General features: G+C 39.6%; 2 long non-coding RNA genes across 2 annotated transcripts; both read right to left on the reverse strand.

Moving 5' to 3' along the window:
- Positions 1 to 226: 226 nt before the first annotated feature.
- LOC121505573 lies at positions 227 to 3706 on the reverse strand. Its single transcript, XR_005991571.1, has 3 exons — positions 3445 to 3706; positions 957 to 1029; positions 227 to 864 (listed from the first exon to the last, which is right to left on the reverse strand). It is a non-coding gene; the product is annotated as an uncharacterized LOC121505573 (long non-coding RNA).
- Positions 3707 to 4400: 694 nt separating this feature from the next.
- On the reverse strand, positions 4401 to 5746 carry LOC121505826. The gene is made up of 6 exons (XR_005991586.1): positions 5664 to 5746; positions 5389 to 5546; positions 5023 to 5107; positions 4798 to 4901; positions 4618 to 4702; positions 4401 to 4494 (listed from the first exon to the last, which is right to left on the reverse strand). It is a non-coding gene; the product is annotated as an uncharacterized LOC121505826 (long non-coding RNA).
- Positions 5747 to 10654: the final 4908 nt, after the last annotated feature.

Genomic DNA, 10654 nt, shown 5'->3' on the forward strand with positions numbered 1-10654 from the left:
CTTCTGTGATCGCCGCGGTCACACAGCGGTGCGAGGTACAGGCTTAGCCCTGGCCTCCAAGCTGAATATGGCCGAAGGCACAACAGGCAGCACCAATTTTTTGGTCCCGGCCATCCTGTGGCAGCCTGGACGGGCCCTACTGATGGTGCCACACCCACCAAATTTCCACTTCAACCTCACCAGCAGTTTCTGCAATTTTTAAGGAAATTTCATTTTGTATACAGTGTTCTCTTTTTTTTATTATGAAATTGATTAAAGTGATTTATTTTTTAGATTATTAGACAAAGGACTTGATTTCATGTACTCTTTAATACTGGTTATTAAAATTTGCCCTTGTAAAGACAGAGCCTTTTGTGAGCCAAGGAACCATGTGGACTGTATAAATGTCTAGGGTTTTCCCATTTGGGTGGCCTACATGGAGGAATGTTTGAATGAAGCATTTTTCTGTCTCTGCTACCAATTTCTACCCACTTACTGAACTCTAATATCCCCCAGATATTCTATTAATGTGACATAACTTTTAAAGGGCTTAACAAAACTGCATGCCCAGTTTATGCTGCCATTTTTAATGCTACTTACTTTTTCTAAGTGCACACAGTTACTGCAACAGTACATTTGGCCTGCTGGGCAATTAGAGTGGACGTCTGGCCTTGTTAAAAAGAAGGAACCATGCCCTCTTAGTCCAGGCAGTCATGCCATAGATATTCATGCAGGAGGCAGCATCCTCCTGGCCAGAGTGGTTTCCCTTTTGTCTTGTTTTTTTGAGTGTAGTGTTATCAAAGAAGCACTACACATCCAGAGGACGCTTACTGATCTGAGTGTGTCAACATCATAGATCACCACTCCATCCTCTTCAAAAAGAACCTAATAAGGGTAAAATAAAAAAAATCATTTTAGAATAAAGAAAACATTCCAGTGTTAATACAAATATCTTGAAGTTCAGTGTAACCACTAACCTGATATTTCATCCAGGTTCACAGCACAAGGTTCTTCATTGCTGATGTGTGATGGACTTCATGTGACAGAGTGCTAAAAAAATGAAAAAACAGGATCAGCGTATCTCAAATACACCTGCAGATGTTTTGCATTTAATTTCATTCATTTACGTAAGTTTTAATGATAGTTTCAAAGTTTAAAACTTCACCTTCTTTGCTAAAAATTAGATAAATTGCACAGCTTATCATAAGCAAATAATTTGGGGTTTTTTTGCATGGACAACTTTTCACGTCTAGAGCTGCTGCTACAGGTTAAGCCTTTTCTCAATGCCATTTGTCATACGTGATTTTAGCTTTGCACAATCATGAAAAAGAGACAACAGTGTGTTAAAGTCCTTGTTGTTAGCAGTAATGGGAGCCCATGCATGACTAACTTGGTTTGTACACAAGATGTTTAAATCCTTCAAAGAAGATGCAAACTGCCCCTTACAGTCCGATTTTCCTCAGGCACTCTCTGTCTCACAGCTGTGCCTCCACATGATCTACTATTCAGTCAATTTGGAGATATGACGCATAACCAAATCGTTTTGATGTTGTCTGTGTTAACTCTAAATTAAGGTTAGACCGATATGGATTTTTGGGGGCTGATACCGATATGAAGGATTAAAAAATATTGAATTTGTGATATTTGCCAACCCAACTCACATGCATCAGAGGGTCAAAATATTAGGAGTAACTCTTTCAACAAAAGGGAACACTCACTAATCTCAGTAAAGAACGAATCATCTCTGGCAGCGTCAACATTTAGGCCCAATCCCAATTCTCCCCTTAACCCTCAAGCTCAACCCTCAGTCTTAACTCGCCTCTCAAAACCAAGTGTAAGGGCCATCTCATGACTTAGAAATGGGACACCCCTTAATAGCAGTTACGATTACAGACTGTAGCGGGCAGTAATGTGCCAAAATGGTGTAGTCTGTCAATTCATAGGAACAAGAAGAATGAGAACATGTTAATATTCATCAAAATAACATGTACAAACACCACAACCACGGACATGTTCAGCTGAAAGTCACCGTATCACACAGCCATTAGCTAACGCCAAACACCAGCTGTAACTAGGGTGGCCATTTCAACAGCACCAAAAAGGAGGACACTTCGCAGCCCTTAGTGAAACAAGAATAATCAAAACAATTAGGACTTTAGTTCATTCCCCACTACTATACAACTTTCTCCATGATACTGATGGTATCATGATACAGTGATTATGAGATACTCTACTCACTGAAGGACAGTTTGACCCAGGACCGCCCCTGGCCAAAGGCCCTAAGCACTCTGACATGAGGCCCTCCATTATCGCCCAAACATACCCACTGAACAAAACTCAAAAGTACCATAACTAAAAAGTAGAATAACTAAAGGATATATTTCTACAATAATGAGAAATAGAAAGTCTTTGAAATTTAGCCCAAGTTAGTAGCATATAAAAAAACGCAATGATAATAAAATTATCATTTATTTTAATGATCATATTCCTTGTTGCAATAATAAGGATATCTATAATTTCCATCTGCCTAAAGTGGACACCACTTTATTAGCTCTCTATTGGGGTCTTTACCTCAAAATAAAAAATATAAACCAGATGATCTTGCCCCCCTTACACACCCCTGCACATCTCCCCTTCCCTCACACACAGCAGCTCATCCGTTTTGCTTCTTTCCCTTCCTCTCTGTTTCTGCTTCAGTGTTATAATCTTTTGTTAAATCACCTTTAAATATACACTGTCTTTATTTATTTCCACCTACAATCTGATTTTTAAAAGAGCTGATGTGCGCGAGTAAGTTTGATAACGTCATTAATTCCTGATCAGAACCAGTGCAGGAACTTCAGAGTTTTATCATAAATTCACAAACTGAACAATGATAGAAGTTGATGTTTGACAAGAGAGGTCGTAGAATAACAGGTGAATTAACCCCAACAACAGATTTTGAAAACGTAACTTAACTTTTCTTAAGCCATTTTCTGGGAAATGTAGATGAAGTTTATCATCAGTAATACCGTATACCCCTGTAAAATTTGGGGAGGGTATGACGTGCTAAAAAGTGGATACCGCCCAAGCCTAGTACCTCTGTAGCAGCAGGAGAGCCTTGTGGTCTGATTTACCCAGTGTAAAAGAGAAAATTACATACTATGATCTTTTCTGAGAGTTTTACAATATTTCAGTTATTTACAGTTGGGCATGGGCCAACTATCTTAGCCCAGACTTGTTTTTAAATAGCTTTGCCAAGAAGTTAACTGTAGGAGGGATATAAGCAGCTGTGTAGTTGTAGATACTGCAGCTCTTCGTCAGATTTAAAAGAGAGAACATGCTTACAATGGGCATAATTTATATTTAGTTTAAGAGACGGGGCACATCAAGGATTACAATATTTATTTATCAAGCAGACAACGTCACAGCTTAGTGCACAAAACAGAGCACATATATAGTGTGAAAGTCAGTCCCGGCACTTACCATCATTCGTTCTATCATCCAGAGCCTGTATGTGGGCGAGGAGGGGAATGATTTCCAGACCTCGGCTTGAACAAAGGCCTCTCCACCATCCTTGGTGTCTCTTCCTCCTCCTCTGAGCTGAAGGACCCATTGGCATGGGAAGTTTTGGCTCCAGTTCCATGCAGCTCTGGCAGTGGAACTCCAGGAAAGCATTTAGGGATAATTCCCAAAATGTGTCACTGTGATGAGAAGGAATGCAGCACTGCAGGGAACTCTGGACAGCATGAACGCATGTCAAGGTTGTTTTTGAAGTCACTTCTTATCAAGGTTGTTGCTTTTCTTCATTCATGTGTTCACAGATTTAAAAGGGCCGTCTCCCTCTCTGTGTCAATGGTCTTAACTCTGCAAAACACAACATAACTTAATCATTAATCTCTTACTATAACAGTAAAGGATTACTGCACACGAACCCTTTATTTTGTTTCCTCCTAGTATAAAGAAAGGTACATTTCTCAAATTCAGTTGCTCATTTTTATAAATCAGTCCCAACAACACAAAATAAAGATAAATTAAAAACAAGTCTCCATAACTTTTTATGTAACAGAAAGAAAACTGCCATTTACTCTGTTCTTACCTTGGAATTCAGATGGGTCATCACGTCTCTGCAACAACACAAAAGTGGTTCACCATGTCCTAGACATGCCATGGTGATGACAATCCTATAGAAGCAACAAGAGGGTTCAGTGCTGTTAACCAGAAAAATCAGCAGACTTCCATTTACACAAGACTACTGTATGGACTAGCCTTGAGCAACATCAACATACAATCTGAAATCTAATGTAGCATCTATTTATGATTTGGTTGATTCACCTGTTACTTCAAACAAACAACAAACAGACTGTGGGCTCCTGCACAATACCATCTGCAAACAACAATCACTAATTTAAACAAATTTTACCTGAAGTTCAGGTACTTTGACATCTTTAGCCCCCATGTGTTAGTGAGGGTGTAATCCTGGTCCCTGCAAGGCAGTTATGCTCATCCCAGCAACATAGAGGAGGTCCAAAGGCCCTAAAATTAAAAAAGCATATTTGTATGCTAAATATCAGCCCCAACCACATGAAAATACAAATAAATAAAATCTGCATAACTTTGTATATCTTTGATAGAAGAATGCAATTTTCCTGTTCTTACCATGAAATGCAGATGGGCCATCACGTCTCTGCAACATGATAAAAGTGGTTCACTGTCCCTGACACATGCCACAATGATGTCCATCCTGCAGAAGCAACAAGAGGGTACAGTGCTGTCAACCAGAATATCCACAGTCTTCCACATATACAGGAGTAATGTATGGGTCAGTCTTGGTCATACCACAATAGTAGAGAAAACAATCTGCTCCCTCTCTCAGCCCAGGTCTTTGTCCAACTGCAAGGCACTGATGGTCACAACAGCAACAAGATTGAGGTCCAAAGCTCCTAAAAAAATAGAAATTTGTTTATCTGCATGCAAAAAAGCTGCCCCAACCATACACAAATTAAAAAAACATCTGTAAATAACTTTGTCATGGATAGAAAATTGTTATTTTCCAGTACATACCATGTAACGCAGAGAGGTCATCACTTCTCTGCAACATGTCTGAAGTGGTTCAATATGTCCTTGACATGCCATGGCGATGTCCATCCTGAAGAAGCAACAAGAGGGTACAGTGCTGTTAACCAGAAATTCAACAGCCCTCCATTTAAAAATAAAAGAGTACTGTGAGTGTTAAGCATACAAAACTAACAGCAACAACAAACAAAATCTAATGTTGCATCTACTTTCTGTATTCAAGGGCTAAGTGGATTATTTTTGGTCCCACACGCTGTAAATAAGAATGTACCCGTTACTTACAAAAAAGACACTAGGCTCCTGCATCAATACCATCTGCAAACAACAACAATCACTAAAATAAACAATATTTACCTGAAGTGCAGGTACTTGGGGACATTTCTGCCCCCATTTGTTTGTCACAGTGTTAGTGAGGATGCAGCGAGTCCCACTCCCTCTCTCAGTCCAGGTCTTTGTCTGACTGGCTGCAAGACAACCGTGCTCGACAGCAACATGGAGGAGGTCCAAAGGCCCTTAAATATAGAAATACATTTATCTGCATGCTAAAAATTTCCCAATCACACAAAAATATACATTAAAAAATCTGCATGACTTTGTATGTAGAAAATTAGTATTTTTCCTGTTCTTACCTTGGAAGGCAGATGGGTCATCACTTCTTTGCAACATGATAAAAGTGATTCACTATGTCCTTGACATGCCATGGTGATGTCCATCCTGCAGAAGCAAAAATAATGATTACCTTCAATAAAGATAGTCTGACAATGAATGATGTTCCCTGGCATCCATTACCCCATTTGGCTAAACGGCCACTTAAATTAGTTTAACTTCAGGGCATTCTGCCCCTGAACCAATGGACATACAGGTAAAATGGGGCCACAGAACAAGGAAATGCCTGTGGCTGAAGACCCAAGGGCCAGACTTGAACCAGGCCTTCTTGCTTGAAAGCAGGCCGACTTAAGGCCTAGCAGGCCCCGATTTAACAATAAAGCCATCAGGATGCCAACAACGATGTTTTAGTACTAGTGGACCACGGATTAAGCGAGGCCATAGATGCTTTATTCCTACACTAGAAGTTAAATGAGAACACAGCGTGGTTAAACTGAAAAGCCGACAGCATAGCGAGCTAGCACAAGCTAACCGCCAGTATTTAGCACCCACCTGTCCAGCAGAAAACAGCCCAACTTTGGGTCGCTCTCCAGCCAAAGGCTCCCGAAATCCAGACTGCTCTTCATCCTCATGTGCCCACAAGCCGGTGAAAGACAGCCTAGTTGCATTCTTGTTTGTGAACGAGTTCGTAGCTGCCCCACGTTTCGCCTCATTAAGCACTCACAGGTGGATCCGCCATGGCCGCCTCAAACAGAGCGCCACGTGTTGGCAGCGGTATAAATACACACCGCCCCCTACCGTTCTCCACGTGAAGCACAGCCGGACTGGCTGTGACGTCACTCCGCTGCCCCTTCTTTTTTCTTTTTTTTTTTTTCAAACTTTATTGCACTTTATTTAATACTAATTTCTGCTCATGGATATTTGGAGTGATTGTCGTGATTGCTGATGAAGTCTGTGACCCTGTGATCATGGATGCTGTTGTTTACTGATCATGCCAAAACGCGTCTTTCCTCCTGCACACCTGTATGTGACGTAGATAGCAGCATAGAGAGAGGAGATGAAATAGAGAAGGTTTCATCCATAGGTGAACAGTTGGCTCCCACAATATCCTGCATTAGCCTTCAACTGATTAATACAGTATAAAAAACTGCCCAGTATTGGGGGCTAGGGCTTGCAAAGTTATCAGATAGATATCAGTAATGCTTTTCCCCCTAAAATAATTGTAAAATAAAAAATCTGGTATCATCACAGTCCAATACACTGTGTTCATTTTATGATATAAATCTCCATGCTGACACACTGGAGGCCTCCATGGTAAAAATGGAGATGCAGCAAACTTGCAGCACCTTCCTCCCTTTTAGTGGTTGCTAGGCAACCCAAATCCAGGATAACAGTAAAGGATGATGGTGCTGAAGTCGGGGGAGAGCAAAATAAACAACAGAAGGTGAGTCTGACTTTGACTGTGGGTAAACTGGAAATTAAAGAGATTTTGTTTTGTTTACGCCTGACAGGCACAAATCAGTCACCGTAAGAACGTGTAATTCCTCCTGTTGACCACAAGGGGCAGACAGGCTAACTCAAGGCAATTTAAAGATAAAATTCTGCTACAAAATTTGGAAAGGATTACCTTTATTTATTTATTTTTATAATCTTTTCACATGGAAACATCGGTCCAATAAACACACTATCAGCTGTGCACGTAAACATGACTTGCAGGGCTAAACTACCTGAAACATGAGAAATTCAAGGCTGCAGGAGCTAAATATATATGGTAAAAATACTGTTTTCTGCAGACATCTTAGTTGGAACAACACTGAGGTAATTAAGCTTTATGGATTTTATATGTGCCATGAAATCGCGCTGCCATGCTACAATGGTGATGACAAAGGGGAATAAGCGATGCAGTAATCATACAGCCTGATGATGCGCATTATCATGATGGTGAAGATACAGAAAAAAAACCCGAATGTGCAGCATTGTCCATCCTTTAGAGATTTATTGCATGATAACCTATCAATTAAATCACTTTTTACTGAGTGACTGTTAGAGTCATTAACCTCACAAAGCAGATGGATACGCCCGTTTCCGTGTTTTCTCACTGGTGAATCCATCTTGCAAAGCTCCCAGCTGAACCATTTGAGCCCGATTAGAAAGTGACAGGACCAATCAGCGATGAGGGGCAGTACTTTCAGGCGCAGCAGAGTCATGATGTAAGCAAGCAGCAACAAGAAGCCGGTGCAATTATGACGGAAGAGATTAGTGTGGATGCTGCTAAAGCACCAGTTTTATCAGTCATGACTCTTTGGTCTGAACTGGGCTTTAGCCAGACTTCTCATGAGGGGTGCATGACCTGCAGCTGCAGTTACACAGTGCAGAAAGCAGCAAACCAGGGCACTCTGTGGAAAAGGAAAAGATGCTGTTCTCTTAGATGAAAGTTATTGCACTGCTAGACTTACTTTCAGACCACTTTTTTAAGGTGGGAAAGTTACATACTGTATTTTATATATAAATATAACAAAGTTACTCATTGTTGATAGCAGACTACATCGATGTACTTTTCCAGTATCCATATTGGGATGGGTTTAAGCTTAAGAGTGCTATATACCAGTGTTGTGTATGAGTGTGCAGCGCTGCAGAGAGAGTTATATAAGAGCTTCAAACAGGCCTGCAGAGACTGGAGGAGTCTCAGAGAAACACTTTAGATTCACTTTGTTCTTCAGGATTATATAAAGACACAAAAACTGCAGGTCTGAATCCTACAGACTCACCAAGACGATGAGCATCTGAGGTTGAAGAGACAGAAATACTGGAATTAAATAATACTGAAGAGTATTTGATATGCTAAATGCCTTAAACTGGCTAAAACATTAAGTTTCACATTTGACAAAAAGTTATAACAGTTATTTATCTGATACACAACTATATTATGATAAATAGGCAAATAAGTAAGATAATAATGATCATGCATTGTATCTATTAGTTTAAAACAGGAAAAGATAAGCTAAGAGGCTTTGATAGCATGTAAAAATTAATATCAGATACCTATCCTAGTGTCACAAGGTTGTAGCTTAATTTTAGATTTACTGATACTTTTGATATCAAGTGTTTCTAAATAATTTAATCTCTATTTTCTGTTTATCAAGTACTTAAAGTGGCAACACTTTAAAAAGGGGGGGTTAAAACACTCAAAAACTGCAGGAAACTCCTGCAAACTGTCTAAATTGTACAAAAACACTGGCAGTCATCGTGTTATTGCAATTTAGTCAATGCGCAGGAGTTAATCTGCAGTCACTGATCATTAAAAACAAGAAAACGGCCAACATTGGGGGTCTCAGACTTATATTTCTGTTGCATGTGATGACATAAAATACATGGATAATATACACAACAATATATTAACTCTCTGATAATAATAAAATAAATGAGCATTGCTTTATGACTGCAAAAATGCATTATTTTGGTGCTATAATGCTATGAGCACAATGATGTGCACAGCATGCTTATTTCATACCTGAGATACAGACCAGACATGGAGACGTTGTTCCATGCACATAGCTCACGGTTCAATGCAGTCTGATATGGCATGTATACTGATAAGTTTACTTAGTATGGCACTGCAGTATTTGTGTTGAGCAGTGACGTGTGTTATGACCTCTTTCTGCTTCCTACAGAGTTCATGAATAAAACAGAAGAGAGCCAGCAGAGGAGAGTAGAGGAGAGATTATCCAAGGAAAGGAGAAGAAAGGTTTATCTTAAATACAGAGACAGAATCTCTCCAGAGACCGATTAATTACTGATGTGTCCTACGGGTGCCTCAGAGGACCAAAAATAGGACACACAGAGGAATCAAAGACACAATAAGACACACAGTCTGACATGTGCACCATGAAGGTCACAAATAATCCTCTATACAGCTGCAGTATCATCCTACCGCTTCATTTAGCTCTTGACTTATGCTTAAAGGGCATCCACTCTGACTCTGACACCGTGTTTTCAGGTACTGAGCAAGTATAACATGCTTATAAAGAAGCTTTGGGTCCACCATACTTTACTTGGTGTCTATTTCAGACACATGGGTCCGTCACGGCTACATGGCGGTACATGCCATGGGTTAGCACTATCCCCTCAAGCAAGAAGACTCCTGGTTCAGATCCTGCTCAGACAGGGTCAGACAAGGCCTTGGTCAGAGTTCGCATGTTCTCTGCATGCATGGGTGAGTTTCCTCCGGGTGCTCAGGCTTCCAAAGACATGCTCGTTAGGTTAACTAGGGTCTCTAAATTTCTAGCTAGAATTGGCTCCAGCCCCTAACAACCCCGAACAAGATAGGCAGTGTGGATAATAGATGGATGGTAGATGATATCCATATCACCATAAAACACACAATATATGTCATAGAGTTCAAAGAAAGATTTTCAGTTAGGTATGATAATGACTTGCAATGACAGCTCATCCAGACAACTATGTTTCTGTGTATTTTGTTTAAATAAAATAAAAATTTATTTGTATATCAATATTAGAAGTAAGAGGGGAAAACATCCCCTTTATTTTTCATTAAAAAAATTATAAGTTGGCTATCATTTTTATCTTTAGAAAAATCTTTTAATATTGTACTACAATGCAAATAATAATAACTATAATAACTAAAATAATAATAATGAAAATAATCATTAAAGTTTGACGACTAAGGCTACCTTAATTTTTTGGAATATTTTAGGTTTTCCGTACATTTTCTGTCGTCATTTGGCTTTTTTTGTTTTTGGCTAAACATATGCAAAAAAAAAATATAAAACGTCTCTTAGGCGCCATCAGCTGGAGTCCTCCGGTCAGGTCATATCACGAATCTGCTAATTTGATCATTTCTTGTTTTAACAACCATGAAACGTGAGTATTCTTCAGATGGTTTTTTCCGTGATGAATGAACAAGAAAAATAATTATTATTCAGCATCCTACTGCTAATTTATCGTTCTTTTTTTAATGTATGGCATTTTTTTTTCGAATCTGCTAACCGGAACT

This window comes from Cheilinus undulatus, linkage group 23 (genome assembly GCF_018320785.1).
Source record: "Cheilinus undulatus linkage group 23, ASM1832078v1, whole genome shotgun sequence".
NCBI lineage: Eukaryota > Metazoa > Chordata > Actinopteri > Labriformes > Labridae > Cheilinus > Cheilinus undulatus.